General features: G+C 42.5%; 1 protein-coding gene across 1 annotated transcript in view; it reads right to left on the bottom strand.

The window, feature by feature from the left end:
• The window catches only part of LRRC56 (leucine rich repeat containing 56), a 167,607-nt gene that overhangs the window by 87,910 nt on the left and 63,465 nt on the right, over nt 1–16,232 (bottom strand). The window lies entirely within an intron of this gene.

Here is a 16,232-nt window from a genome sequence, read left to right as displayed (position 1 = left end):
GGGGAGTATTTTCTGTCAAGTCATGTGCATAGAAAAAAAGGGAAAAAATCCTACCATTGACACTTTCCCTGAAATTGGATCTAATGGGGGACCCCTCATTCGGTGACAACTTCCCATGGTGGGTTTTTCTCATGCTTTTTAGATATTTCCTCTCACTTCCTGTCCTGTCATCCTTCTTGATGGGACCCAGAATAAAAATCCTGATGTATCATATAACTAGCACACTTTAAGCAAAAGGAAACAAGAGCTTTTCTTTAATGGGGTTTCAATTTTAAATAAAGGATGCTCAGTCTCATTGAACCTGGACTACTAAAGACATCCTGTGAGTAAAGGGTGTCATGGACCCTCCCCCTGACAGGATGTCACCATGTACTCCTAGTGTAATAATGCACAGAGCCTTGTGAATGTCACCACTTTATTGCCACTCTCTGCATCATTAAGGTTCTTTCACTACTGGAAAAAATTGGAAGAGGCCCTGGAGCATCACTTGGCCTAGTAAGGCAAGTATATAAAATATCAAGGGGCCTCGGGGGTGGGGGGGATTAACTGGTGACTGAAGGTTTGGAGTTAGGCTTAATGTACACGGGACATTTTAAAACCTCTCCAGAACGATTTAACTTGACAGATAGTAACCAACGTTTAAAAATGTCTGTTTTGCCGCATTTACATGCTGTGTTTCGCCGCGTTTGCGTTTCGAAATTGTCAAAAATGAAAAACTCCTGTAAAGAAACACAGCTAAACACGAGTTACTGCGTTTACACGCGGTTACAGGCATTTGGCGTTTCAAATGCCTCTGAACACCTGTCCTGAACGCATTTTTTTGCTTTTCAAAAAATGCTTCTAAACTCAACTGCCTAGAAACGATTGTAAACGGCCCTGTGTACATGTACTGATAAGATAACATTGAGGACAGTTCAGGGGCAGCTAAACAAAAACGCCCAACTTCTCCTAAAGGTCCATTTACCAGCAGCAGTTTACATGAGGCCTAAAGCCCCATACACACTATTAGATTTTCTGCAGATTTTTGTCTTCAGATTTACCAAAAACATGTAGTGCAAGGGCCTGTCTGATTGCATACAAATTGAAACTCTTAAGGTCTGACCTCATATTATATGGTTTTGGTAAATCTGAAGAGAAAAGTCTGCAGAAAATCTAATACAGGGGGTCCCCTAGTTACAAACATCCGACTTACAAACGACTCCTACTTACAAACGGAGGAAGACAACAGGAAGTGAGAGGAAATCTACCCCTAGGAAGGGAAATTCACTCCTGTAAGAGCTATTATGGCGAAAAGGTACCTCCACTGATGCTTTATCACCAAGGCTTGTTTCCACAACAACCCAAAATTTTCAAAATCCAATTGTTATTGGGACAGAAAGTGAGGTGAAATCTTCTGAACAGGGGCACAGACAGCAAAACAAATGTTACAGGGGTGTTATACCTTCCCTATGCTATCCAAAAAGCTTAAAAATAGTTTTTTTGGCTGGAGCTACACTTAAAAAATGTACCTGTTCGACTTACAAACAGATTCAACTTAAGAACGAACCTACAGTCCCTAACTTGTTTGTAACCCGGGGACCCCCTGTAGTGTGTATGGAGACTTAGGCTTTAAAATTAATATAAAAGAGGGAAATTAAAGGGGTTGTAAAGGTAATTTTTTTTTTTTTTAAAATAACAAACATGTTATACTTACCTTCACTGTGCAGCTCGTTCTGCACAGAGTGGCCCCGAACCTGGTCTTCTGGGGTCCCTCGGCGGCTGTTTCAGCTCCTCCCCGCAAGCATTTACCACCTTAATGCGAGCTCCCTCCCATGGTGGTGAGTGCTTGCGGGCACGCTCCCGTGATACAGCCGGCGGCTATAGCCGCTCGCTGTATCACTCGGCCCCGCCCCCCGGCGTGCCGCGTCATCGGATGTGATTGACAGCAGCGCGAGCCAATGGCTGCGCTGCTTTCAATCCATCCACTGCAGCCAATCAGCAACCAGGCTGAGCTGCAATGAAGATGACGAGGACGAGCAGCGAAGATTCGAGGCGTCAGGTAAGTAAAACGGGGGGCCTGGGGGCGGCGGCACTGTCAAAAGTTTTTTCACCTTAATGCATAGAATGCATTAAGGTGAAAAAATTTTTACCTTTACAACCCCTTTAAGTTAAAACGCTTGGAACAATGTAAGATTGTATGTGTCATATCTGGCTGATGTTCTCTCTATATTGTGCTATGTTTTACCTACTTTTCACCATAAATTATGGATGTGTATGTGATTTTTTATTTATTAATCATTTATTATTTGTTAATTTCATGTAATCGGTTTGTGTATCATTTGCATCTGCTGTATGAGCATAAGCTAGATCCCACCTCCTAATTAACTGGGGGGCAGGGACATTGTGGCTGGATGTGTATATATGAACATTGAAGATATCAGCGGGTCATTCACTACCCTGGCTCTGGTGAAGAGGGTTGGCCCTTGAAACACATCAGCCATTTTGGACGCTGCCTGGTCTTTCTACAGTACCGATGGACTTGATTAGACCTCCAGGGAGTTGGCCCCACTTGCTATGATATGCATTTATACAATATGCATTTTGTGAGTACAGTAAAACCTTGGATTGTGAGCATAATTCGTTCCGGAAGCATGCTTGTAATCCAAAGCACTTGTATATCAAAACAAATTTCCCCATAAGAAATAATGGAAACTCAAATGATTCGTTCCACAACCATTTATTCATAGGTCCTTCAGTTTATAGTCCATATACAAAGATTATAGCAATGTGACCAGGTTGTGTAACCATAAAATGTCCATCCACAAATGGCAACCTCCACAGGAGTATTAGAAGCAAAATCCAGCAGGAGCTACAGAGTATAAAAGAGAAGAGAGGCGCCTCTAAGTGTAGCAATATGGTTGGTATAACATTTAGCAACTTGCATGGTTGATGATTAAAAGAGACACATCTAAGTATGCAGGCATCCAGAGTAAAGCTGTCTGCAATCGTGACCGGGAAGACTACCCTCCAGTAGAGCGATCTGAAAGCGAGGCTTGAACCGCTCATGGAGCGCAGCATGGAGGGGACGACGTCAATGGAGGTGCGGAGAATTGTCTATGTGGACATCTTTACCCCGGATGCCTGCATACTTAGATGTGTCTGTTTAGATCATCAACCATGAGAGTTTCTAAATGTTGTACCCTTATTAAATGTAACTGTATTGCTACACTTAGAGGCGCCTCTCTTCTCTTTTATACACAGTTGTGACATGACGCTACTTGTATATCAAGACATCGCTTGTACATCAAGTCAAAATTTGTTTAAAAAACGCTCTCAAACCAAGTTACACTCAAACCAAGCTTTACTGAGGTAATGCGCTAGGTCGGTGTGCCCTTCTCTTTTTATTGTTGATGCCTGTGGAAGCTGGAAGTCACTGTATTAGGCACTGCTACTACACTGATTGCCGCTAGCTTCCAGGTCCCAAATGTTTGTCCTGCTGCATTGTGAACACAGGAAGTTAATCGTTCAGTATGGTCACCATTTAGAGAACGCTTTGCATTCATTGAGAGGATGCAAGGTGTTCTCAGAATTGCACCTGTGCCAAGCAAGTGACCTTCTGTGTTCACTAAGCAGCAGAGCAGCTGATTTGCACGGGACCTGGAAGCTAGCGATAATTAGACATGTGCAATTCGTTTCGGTCCAAATATAAATTCGGACAAATTTTTGGTTATTCGGAGACTCTGGTGTATGCGAATCTCCAAATGAAATAGTAAGGAATTTAATTTAAATTCGTTTAATTTCGTTTTGCATATTCGTTTAACGAATTCCACATTTTCAAAATGATACGCCTTCGGTTCGGTCAAAAAAAATTATCGACGATTTAAATTCTGTGTGAAGAATAGCTGGTTGTTAAGGAGCAAGCCGGGAAGCTGGCTGCTGCGTCCTTACCAACCGATGACTCATCAGCTGTTATTGGGCTTCCCCACTGGGAGCTGAAATGTAAACAAAAGAATGCTGGCAATAGAAAATTCAGAGGAAAAAAAAACAGCGTGGGGTTTCCCTCTCCCCATGCCTTGCTGGGTCCTTGATGTCACAAGGGGCGGGGTCATCCGATGATGTCATTGGGTGACCTCGCCCCTTAGCTATTTAAGAAATGTCAGAGGGAGAAGCAGGCAGACCTCTGTTGCTGGTCACATGTTCAAAAAAAACAAACAAAAAAAAAAAACAGCCTTTGGAATACAGAGTACAAATAAATAATTACTACCAATAAACTGTTTTAAATTGTTATATAAATATATATTTGAAATTAAATCGTTATTTTTTGGCAGTAACATGGTGTGGGCGGATTTCTGCCAGTCACAGGCTGTGTCACGCCGCTCCAGCCTGTGTCTTAGAATAAGAGGGAGGTGAAGTATCCATCAATTCACATGTAATATCAAATCCCCCATAATGGCTAATGGGCATGGAGGGAGTGGGCTGTCATTTACCACTGTGTATATGCCCACATGTGTGACTCTGCTCAGATGTGATAGGGAGGAAATAGGGAGGATAGGGAGAAACTCACTGAAAACTGAGCATGTGCAGAGTTGCCCCCACAGCTGCAAAATCCCAAGCTGAATTGGGGACATGAACAGAAGGGGGAGATAGAGAGCACCAGGATCAATGAGGTTTTTTTTGTAGAATACAGAAAAGAAATCCTAGTGGCTAAGTATGAACAGCATGTAATACACCATTTATTAATAGTTTATGTTGTAGGTTTAGTGACACTTTAACCACTTGCTGCCTGCCCACCGTCAAATGACGGAGGGGCGGTGCCACCCTCGTTTTGGGTGGATGTCATATGACGGCGCACCCGAACAGCCGCAGCCGCGATATGATGCTAGGATACAGCGCAACCCTGATCTCTGTAAAGAGCCGCTGCTCTTTAACCATGTGATCGGCTGTGTCCAATCACAGCCGGTCACATGTAAATACAGAAAGTGACGTAATAGTCTTTCATCGTTCCACACTGGCAGAGTGTGCAGCGAGGAGAGCCGATCAGCGGCATCTCCTTGCAGGGGAGAACAGGGCATTTAATAAGGGTCATCAGTGCCCTGATTACAGTAAAGCCCCAGAAGTGCCACCAATTGATGCCCATGAGTGCCACCAATCAATGCCACAAATCAGTGTCTATCAGTGACACAAATCAGTGCCCATTACTGGTGCCAGTCAGTGCTGCCTTTTAGTGCCCATCAGTGCCTGCTCATCAGTGCTGCCCATCAATGCCGCCTATCAGTGCCACATATCAATGCGGTATAATAGTGCCTCCTCATCAGTGCAGCCTGTCAGTGCCCATCAGTGAAGGAAAAAAAAATACTTATTTACAAAATTTACTGACAGAAACTAAGAAAAATGTTTTTTTCTTCAAAATTTTCGGTCTTTTTTCTTTTTCTTAAAAGTAAAAAACCTAGCAGTGATTAAATACCGCCAAAAGAAAGCTCTGTGTGAAGAAAATGATTAAAAAATGAATTTGGGTACAGTGTTGCATGACTGCGCAATTGTCATTCAAAGTGCGACAGCACTGAAAGCTGAAAAATGGGGCAGGAAGGGGGTGAAAGTGCCCAGTATTGAAGTGGTTAAGCTTACTGTATATACTTAAAAAAATCACTGAACTGCATGGATCTTTTTTTTCCTGGCATAAAACAACTGTCAGGAATGTCTTGCTTTAGGAAACCAACATGGGGTAAATTATGTCTTTGATCTGGAAAGTTTTATGCTGTAGACAAAGCAAAGCAGGAAAGTGTCTTCTCCGCCAATAAGGCAAGTCTGGATTTGTAAAAAAAAAAAAAAAAAGTTCAGGCTGAAGAATTTAGAACTACTGGAAAGTCATGCAGACTACCGTGTCACCTTCTTGCAGCGATTTATTTACTATACATACATAATGTGCAAACATTGTCTGTAGAGTTTAAATTACTGAGAAACATGGCTCAGGATTGGACGATGTATCTACAATGCATCAGACAAGATCAACAAAACCTAATGGAGGACAAAACCACAATGTGGAATGTGGCTGTCTATCCAACCATATAACTGGTTCTGTTACTGTAGGAAACACTCATTTCATCCTTGTCTCCCGTTTTAATACACAAGCCATTCACTATAAGCACATGCATAGCTTTCTAGTACAATCATTTTTATTGAGAATCAAAAGAGATACAATGCAAGAAGCACATATGCAGGGGGCCTTGTACATCCATATATAAATGAAAATTGTTTATACCTGAAAATAACAATCGTCAAAATAAATAAAAAAAAAAAAAAAAAAAAAAAGGCAAATGTATGCATAGCAATATAATGAACCAATACAAAGATTGAATGCTATGGCCACACAAAGCAGGTCATCTGCCTAACTGGCTGGGTCAAGAGACATGCACATGCATACAGTCATGGCCAAAAAAATTGGTACCCCTGCATTTCTGTCATTATGCACCACTTTGCCCAGAAAATTGTTGCAATTACAAATGTTTAAATAAAAGAAAGGTCTGGTGTCACCAGTAACACAACTCCATCCCTAAGGCCCCTTTCACACTGGGGCGGTTTGCAGGCGTTATTGTGCTAAAAATACCGCCTACAAACCGCCCCTAAACAGCCTCCGCTGTTTGTTCAGTGTGAAAGCCCGAGGGCTTTCACACTGAAGCGGTGCGCTGGCAGGACGGTAAAAAAAGTCCTGTCAGACGCATCTTTGGAGCAGTGAAGGAGCGGTGTATTCACCGCTCCTAAACCGCTCCTGCCCATTGAAATCAATGGGACAGCGCGGCTATACTGCGGTAATACCGCGGCTATAGCCGCGCTGTACGAGCGGTTTTAACCCTTTTTCGGCCGACAGCGGGGGTTAAGACCGCACCGCTAGCGGCCGAATACCGCCGCAAAAACGACGGTAAAACAGCGCTAAAAATAGCGCTGTTTTACCGCTGACGCCCCCACCGCCCCAGTGTGAAAGGGGCCTAATACAACAGAAATATGGATGTCGCCCTTGGGACTTTAAATGAGGTGTGCACAATTGGCGATAAAATTGACAAATGTAAATGCAGTAAAATTTTTATTACAGAAATAGTCACACATGAAAAAGTAACATAAACAAAAGGCAAAGCCAATACAGTATTGCACATGGTTAGAGATTGCATTTAAAGTACATGAGTATACATGACATCTATAGCACCCAGCACGTTTTGCAAGATGTGGCTCGCTCTTTAGGGGTGGATGGATGTGGGATATATCTGGAAACAAATTATCAAAAAGTATTGTAACATATGAATAAATGATGGACAAATGGTAAGAGGGGCCTCACAGAAAAAAGAAAGACCCCATACTCACCAAAGCCCTAAGTGCCTATGCCCATTTTCACCGACAATTGCAGCAATATATGCTTGGGAAGGGAGCTGAGGAAGCGGTGCCAACCGAAAAACTTCCAGCCAAGGAACAATGGAAAGGCAGACATGGCATGGATAGAAATGAGTGACCTTGGCGATCCTAAATAATCTATTCAGGTGTCAGATAAAATATAATATGATATGTATATAATCAAACATTGCTAAATTAATAAAAATAGTAACAGAGTATATATTAACCAATTAAGGACTGAGCCTGTTTCTGAGATTTGGTGTTTACAAGTTAAAAACAGTTTTTTTTTGCTACAAAATTACTTATAAAAAATAAATAATGTTTGGGGGTTCTAACACCCTAGAGAATAAAATGGCGGTCATTGCAATACTTTCTGTCACATCGTATTTGTGCAGTGGTCTTACAAGCGCACTTTTGGAAAAAATACACTTTTTTAAATGAAAAAATAAGACAACAGTAAAATTAGCCCAATGTTTTCTTATATTGTGAAAGATAATGTTACGCCAAGTAAATTGATACCCAACATGTCACGCTTCAAAATTGCGCCCACTCGTGGAATGGCGACAAGCTTTTACCCTTAAAAATCTCCACAGGCGATGTTTAAAAAATTCTACAGGTTGCATGTTTTGAGTTAGAGGAGGTCTAGGGCTAGAATAATTGCTCTCGCTCTAACGATTGCGGAAATACCTCACGTGTGGTTTAAACACCGTTTTTTTTATGTGGGCGCTGCTCACGTATGCGTTCGCTTCTGCACGCAAGCTCAGCACGTTTAAAATTTAAAACATTTTTTTCTTATTTATTTTACCTTTTATATTTACATTGTTCTTCCCCTCACTCATCTCCATTACACACACGCAAGAGGACCTGATTGCCACTATCGACGGCTACGGTAAGCGGCAGAGGGCACCGGAGCGCAGCAGGAGAGGGGGGGGGGGTCCTCTCCTACCGCCAAAATTGATTTTGCGGCGAATCTGCCATAAACAACGATATCCCTCTTCAAAGTACCGACGTATAACAACGGCAGGCGGTCCGTAAGTGGTTAAAATGTATGAATGGATAAGGCCTAGGAGAAATCTGTGCAATACTGCAGATGTGTGGAACGGGGATGTCAGAAAAGGCAATCCCTAAAAAGAAAAAAAAGAGGAAACGTGAAAGAGTGTGAATGTACAAATTATAGAAAACATGTCCAAGCACAGAGAAGTGCTCAAGGTGGGAAGTGCTCAAGGTGGAGGATAAAGATTTGTACCTGTGTAGAATCAATAGCTTGCAGCAGCAGAATGAGCTGTCCCATGTGAGGTGAAAGAGTCAAATAGTGAGGACAGGGAAGAGTGTGTACAAGACTGCAGATATGTGAACAGGGATGTCAAAGAAGCAATCACTAGAGGAAAAGTGAAAATGTGAAAAAGTGTGAATATTAGAAGCATAGCCAGGCACATTGGAGTGCTTTGAGTGAAGAGTACCTGTGTAGGATCAGTAGCTTGCAGCAGCAAAATGAGCTGTCCCATGTGAAGTAAAAACAGTAAAATAAAAAATGCCAGCCATGTGTGCTCTCCCATTGATATCCCCACTGGGGCTCCAGCAGGCTCTGCTCCCAATGCCATGTATGAGGTGGCAGGACCCGCTGGCGCTGGTACGCCAGCCGCAAAATGGGGGTGCGCATGCGTAGGTTACCCCCAGCCATCCTTAATGACAGACCATGCCCATACACATTGACGCTGCTGACACAAATGTCACGCAATGGGCGTGGAAACATGGTGCCGATGGCGCTGCCCGTCCCGAGGGACTATAAATGGGTGAGCACACATGACTGGGATTTTTCATTTCACTCTTTCACCTTACATGGGACAGTTCATTCTGCTGCTGCAAGCTATTGATCCTACACAGGTAGACATCTTTATCCTCCACTTTGAGCACTTCTCTGTGCTTGGACATGTTTTCTATGTTTCTTACATTCACACTCTTTTACGTTTCCCCTTTTTATTCTTTTTAGGTGATGCATTTTCTGACATCCCTTTTCACATATCTGCAGTATTGCACACATTTCTCCTTGGCCTTATCCGTTTTACCATCGCAACAGGTTGGTTTATACATGCATTCATGGATTCTATCATATACTCTGTTACTATTTTGCTAATTTAGCAATGTTTGATTATATACATATCACATTATATTTTAGCTGACAACTGAATGGATTATTTAGGATCTCCAATGTCCCTCATTTCTATCCATGCCATGTCTGCCTTCCCATTGTTCCTTGGCCGGGAGTTTTTCGGTTAGCACCGATTCTTCAGCTCCCTTCGCAAGCATATATTGCTGTCAACCTCGGTGAACATAGCCATAGGCACTTAGGCTTTACCGATGGTGAGTATGGAGTCTTTCTTTTTTCTGTGAGGCCCCTCTTACCATTTTTCCATCATTTATTCATATGTTACATTACTTTTTTATCATTCATTTCCAGATATATCCCACATGCATCCACCCCTGAAGAGCGAGCCACATCTCACGAAAAGCGTCGGATGCTATAGATGTCATGTATACCCATGTACTTTAAATGCAATGTAATCTCTAACCATGTGCAATACTGTATCGGCTTTGCCTTTTGTTTATGTTACTTTTTTATGTGTGACTATTTCTGTAATAAACATTTTATGTAATAAATATTTTACTGCATTTACATTTGTCAATTTTATCGGCCAATTGTGCACACCTCATGTAAAGTCTCAAGGGCGGACATCCATGTTTCATTATCAAATGTTTAGGCATTCTCATGTTTATGTCTTTTGTTTGTATTGGTGTGACACAAAAAATTGGAGAAACAAAAAGCCAAACCTGACTCATTCCATGCAAAACTCCAAAAATGGACTGGACAAAAATTATTGGCACCGTCAAATTAATATTTAGTAGCACACTGCTTGGAAAACAATAATGAAAATCAATTGCTTCCTGTAACCATCAATGGGTTTCTCTCTACTGGAATTTTGGACCACTCTTCTTTCACCAACTGCTCCAGGTCTCACAGATTGGAAGGGTTTCTTTTCCCAACTGCTGTTTTGAGATCTCTCCACAGGTGCTCTATGGGATTTCGATCTGGACTCGTTGCTGGCAAGTTCTGTAGTCTCCAGCGCTTTGTCTGGAACCATTCCTGGGTGCTTTTTGACGTGTGCTTTGGGTCATTGTCCTGCTGGAAGATCCATGACTTCTGACAGAGACCCAACTTTCTTACACTGTGCCCTACATTGCACCCCAGAATTCTTTGGTAGTCGTCAGATTTCATAATGCCATGCACACGGTCAAGACATTTAGTGCCTGAAACGGCAAAGCAACCCCAAAACATCAGTGAACCTCCATCATGTTTGACTTTAGGGACTGTATTCTTTTCTATAAAGGCCTCATTTCTTTTTCTGAAAACAGTAGAATGATGGGCTTTACCAAAAAGCTGTAATTTTGTTTCGTCTGTCCACAGCATATTCTCCCAAAAGGATTTTGGCTTCCTCAGGTAAGTTTTGGCAAAGTCCAATCTGGCTTTTTTATGTTTCTGTGTCAGCAGTGGGGTCCTCCTGGGTCTCCTACCATAGTGTCCCATTTCATTTAGATGGTGACATATAGCGCAAGCTGACACAGTTTTACTCAGTGCCTGAAAGTCCGCTTGAATTTGTCTGGAGGTTGTTGGAGGTTCTTTATTCACCATTCGAACAATTCTTTGTTGCAATGTTTGATCATCTTTTCTCTTTCGGCCACGTCCAGGGAGATTAGCTACAGTGCCATGGGCTGTAAACTTCTTGACAATGTTGGACACAGGAACATTAAGATCTCTGGAGATGGACCTGTAACCTTAAGATTGTCCACAATTTTTTTGTTCTTAAATCCCCACTTTTTTGTGTCATACCAATACAAACAAAAAATATAAACATGAGAATGCCTAAACCTTTGTAATTGCAACAATTTTCTGGGTGAGGTGGTTGCATTATTTGACAGAAATGCAGGGAGCCGATATTTTTGGTCATGACTGTATCCACTTGAAAAAAAAAAGATCCGTCTGTCCTACAGTAACTAGCGAAGGACAGAAGTTTTTTGTTTTTTTTAAACAGCCACCTAAAATCTATTCACAGGCTTGATTAGCAGCTACAGGAAGAGTTTGCTTGAGGTCATATTAAGGAAATCCTATTAGTTTTACATTAATAACCTTGGTGCTTTATAAAGCAATTCCAAATAGTGAGTGAAAACAAGTGAACCACTAATTCGGCAAACACTGCTACTGTGCTATAGGCCTTGTTCACATGGACTGTGATACCCATGTTTTTAAGTTTTTGCAGCATCTCTAACTTCCAGGTGCTGCGTGCAGGTGGTCCATTGAAGTCTATCAGGATGCAGCGGCTACACAGATACAGCTGCTGGTCCTAATGTGACAGGCTTGCCGGTACCTTTGAGCATCCCTAAATGCACACTGTCTGCGTTCGTGGCCACTTAACCATGCGTCCATCACATCAGGACCAGCGGCTGTGTCCGTGGAGGCTCTGCATCCCAATGGACTGCTTGTGCGCAGCACCTGGAAGTTGAGACACTGCAAAAAACAGCCCGTTGACGCTATATGGACATCAATCACCCATGTGTAATGAACACAGACAGTGTGCTTTCAGGGATGCTCACCTACACCTGCAAGCCTGTCACATTAGGACCAGCAGCTGTATCTGTGAAAGAGGTCAAACCCAGAAAGACTGCCAAATTACTTTAAAGCCCAACTCCAGGTTGAGGAATGATTTAAAATATTGGACCCCAGCATCTCCTAAAAATAATAAAACAAATGCTACTATGGCTGCTACACTGATCTGATCTCTGCAGCTCCCCAACCGACTTGTCTGGTTGCTGATCAAGGGATGTTTGGCTTCCTGTGAGCCAAAGCTTAGCCCCCTGACCTGGACTCATAAAATAATACTCTGCCCTCCACTTGAGAAAATGCTGAAGACAGCAGACCAATGACGTCACCAGACCCAGCTGATGAGGAGGCATCGAACTCGAGCCTTAGTTTCTTTATGTAAGGGACAGCAAGGACAGCTATTACCAACAATTGAGATTTTGGTGGACTGACACAATGCAACAATGCTCAAATGGAAAACTACCAGTACTGATAAGGTAGGATGTACCCCCTGTATGCATCTCTAGGGTTAACGGTCAGTTTTAAGTAATGTACCCCTAAAACCATATGGTCAATGACAATATGGCAATACAGGAGTCACCCCTAAGGGTTTCTAAGGGTTTACAAACACACAAATGATGTAGCTTGGTTCATGAGGATTAAACTGATGCAATTATGGCTTACAGATTCTTGACATGGCCTTAAAAATGGCTGTGCATTAAGCGTTGTCTCTGCAGGACCCTTAACCACAAATCAGATCTAAAACACTTTAAAATCCCACAGGACATTTACTAGTGCATTATAGAAGTCTTACATTAAAGTAAAACAATGCTGAAATCAATGCAATATATCTAAACATGGACCCATTGAGAGATACTACTTATTATGTTTAATGAGAATGCTCTAGCAGGAAGGCAAGCACTAACTGTTTATTATATTTAAAAAAATATTCTTCTAAAATATAATGGTAACTCTTCAAGAAAGTAAACTGAAAGGTAACTTTTTAAATCCGCTGCAGCAAAAAAAATCTCAATTCATCACCACAATCTGTTTTATCTGCACATAAATGTTGCCATTTCAGATTTTCTGTTCCATTACCATGTGTTTTTTAATAAACAAAAAAAATCTCCTTATTGATTTACCAAACACATTTTAAATTCTGGATGACCTGAACACACATCTATAAATGTGTCCAAATATAATTCATAAAGGAAAATAGTTTTGCTAAGGGCTCTGGGGTAAATTACCATTTTTTCCAGCCAATTAGCAGAATGGCTTATGACAAAGAAAAATAATTATTTTCTAGATGTTTCTACAGGGTGTAGCAATAAAGAAAGAATGCTCAATGATTAAAGTGACACTACACAATATTCTTATTGTCCAAAAATAATCCATACACATCCACAACTTAATGGGCCTATCATCTATTTTTCATGAAATTGTTTTTTTACTGTGTTTTTCTGCCTCCTTACAACCTTCTCTGTGAGATAACAAACCTCTCCTTTACCCCCCTCACTTCTGATTGTTTGATACATGTAGTGCAAGTTTTTGGCAGGTATAAGCACTGCTTTATGTATACTACAAATCCCATTACTCTAGTCCATCTAGGGTGGCTACAGTCCTACATACCGTGGGACCATGGAGAACAAACGTAGCCGGCTAGCTTCACACTAGTGCAGTGCAATTTTGATCTGATTTTCAATGCGATTTTTCAGTGAGGCTTTGATACTTATTTTTAATGCCTGCTTACTACTGCGACTCACCCCTGCTGTCAGCAGCAGGGATAAGTCATCGGTTGTTAAAGTGGAACTTTAGGCAGAAAATTAAATCCTGCTAGATGACTTCAGGCTGGTCCTTTTTGCAGGTATAGCTATGTGAAACATTAAAAATAAGTGTCTGGGGTGTGGCCGACGATGGTAGGCTGAGGACGTGCACTGCTGAGCTCTGTGTTCTCCCGACACTAGCAGGCTACTTTCCCGATCACCCAGACCCGCGATCTGCATGTCGGCAGCTAGCTGTCAACCTGCTGAGCCCGTTGAGCTACAGCAGGGCACTATGCAGTGTTACCTGCTCTGCACAGCACCGCTCGAGACTCGGACTCCTAAGGATCCCAAGATGGCACCCGGCCGGACCACAGGTAAGCACAAGCCTCCTCCCTCTACTCCCGCAGCAGCCTACACCAGTGGAGACACTGCAGAAGAACTTCCGGCCTCCCAATCATACATTATGGAGTCTGCACTCAGGTCAGTAACTTCTCCAGCCACAGGCTCGATGACAGACCTGGCAGATATGCATCCTCCAGCTTCAGAGGGGCCTTTGAGATCTGAAGCCACGGCTCTTATCTCTGCCGTCAGGGCTGATTTTGAGTCCTGGGCAGTTAAGATGGAAGCCTCATTACACATGGAATAAATGTCGTTAAGAGACAGGTCTCCACATCAGAGGTGGTTGTGTCCACACTGGCTACCACTCAAGCTGATCATGCGGCTCGTATAATGACTCTCGAATCTATGTCCAAGGCCCATCTTCATCGTATGAGACAACCACAGCTCGGTATAGAAGACAGTAAGAACAGAAGTCGCAGAAATAACATCAGACTGCAGGGTATACCTGAGGCAAAATCTGGTAGAGATCTGAGACCCACTGTCATATCTATCTTAAATCAGGTCCTGGGAAGAGAGGTTTCTTCACCCATTGAACTTGACCGAGTGCACAGAGTAGGAGGGCAGGGTGGAGACCGCCCTCGTGATGTATTATGCCGGGTTTATTATAATACCCTGAAAGAAGAATTAATGCGCAAGGCATGGCGTCTAGGCCCAGTAGGCTTTAATGGATCCTCTATTCATCTATACCCAGACGTCTCCCGCAATACACTGTACATGCGGAGAGTGGTCCGGCCCCTGCTGGATCTAATACGTCAGGCGGGAGCTACCTACACCTGGGGCCACCCCTTCAGCGTCAAGGTGACCCGTGATATCAACAAATTTGTCCTGTCAGACCCAGACCAACTTCCTGATTTTTTTAGGTCAACGCCCTCCGGTTCCAGACTGCGTCGTTCAGGTTCTGAGCAGGTTCTCTCCTGATGATTGCATCCTGAATGCATTCTGACTAGGTTACCCTACACTGCACGAGGTGATCACTCCTGTTACCTCGGACTTCTGACAGGTTTGCAATACACTCTGCTCTCCTATCTATATCCATCCTCAACTTATGTAACCAGCCGCATTTGCAAGTTCGGTGGTTGCTGGTTTACAGATTACTGCAAAATTAGGCCCTGTCCCTGCCCTTCGCTAGTACGACTTGTCTAGCTGGGGTTTGGGAAAGACAACAGGAATCTATTGATTTCTCCTGCTGTTCCGGATTGCGATCGTTCATAGATTGCACTGACTGTCATTGCACCCTTCTTCCTCAGTTATTTTTTATTTTTTTGCACTGATAGTGCTGTTCTATGTTTTTTGTGGGCAACTCCTCATCTATACAGTCAAATGTATATATAGTTTTTAGCCTCCCTGGAGAGGGAAGCTTGGATCTGAATAAAGACATAAGTAAGAGTCTCTCTACTGGCACCGTACCTGCCTTGTCTGGGGTTAGTCGCACGACGGATTGTCGTTACCCCCCGTTACACTAAATACTTTTCCAATATTTATAGAGGTTTTTAGGAGCCTGTTTCAGATCCACGCTTGCCTTTCTCGACAGTTGGAGTATTGTCATATTCTTTAGGGCAACGCCCTAGGGATTAGTAATGAGAATTAGTGCTACACTTCCAATAGCGATGTCAATATTGATATTTCTGCTGCTTAACTGAGCAGTAGTAACCCTGACCATGTTTCAATTGTCGGCTTACCTGTTTAGCACACTATGGTTGTATAGAATGCCTAGTTTCACCTTTTCATTAACAATTTTTCCTCTTCAGTTACCCTATTCATATATGCGGAGCAGCTTGTTCTGACAGGGGTAGAGGAGATCCTTCTCAGGAAGACTCACCTTGCCTGTTTAGGTACCCCTCTATAGTACTTATTGTTTCCTGCCTTATTTATTATTTTATTATGTCACATATACGATTATTATGTCTGCTATGCTGTCGGGATAACAACTTAGATTTTTCCCTTTGACCACTCTATCCCACAATAGGCTTGGCATGATTTGTGCCACATGCGAGAAATTACACGTAGTGTCTCGCTTTGGTGAGCGCTTTAGTTTTTCTCTGGACAATTAACCCCAGGTGTCCTCTTGTGCTATTTCT

The sequence above is a fragment of the Aquarana catesbeiana genome, linkage group LG11 (assembly GCF_042186555.1).
Source record: "Aquarana catesbeiana isolate 2022-GZ linkage group LG11, ASM4218655v1, whole genome shotgun sequence".
Classification (NCBI taxonomy): Eukaryota; Metazoa; Chordata; class Amphibia; order Anura; family Ranidae; genus Aquarana; species Aquarana catesbeiana.
The sequence above is the reverse complement of the archived record's forward strand: the minus strand, read 5'-3'. Positions and strand labels throughout refer to the sequence as shown.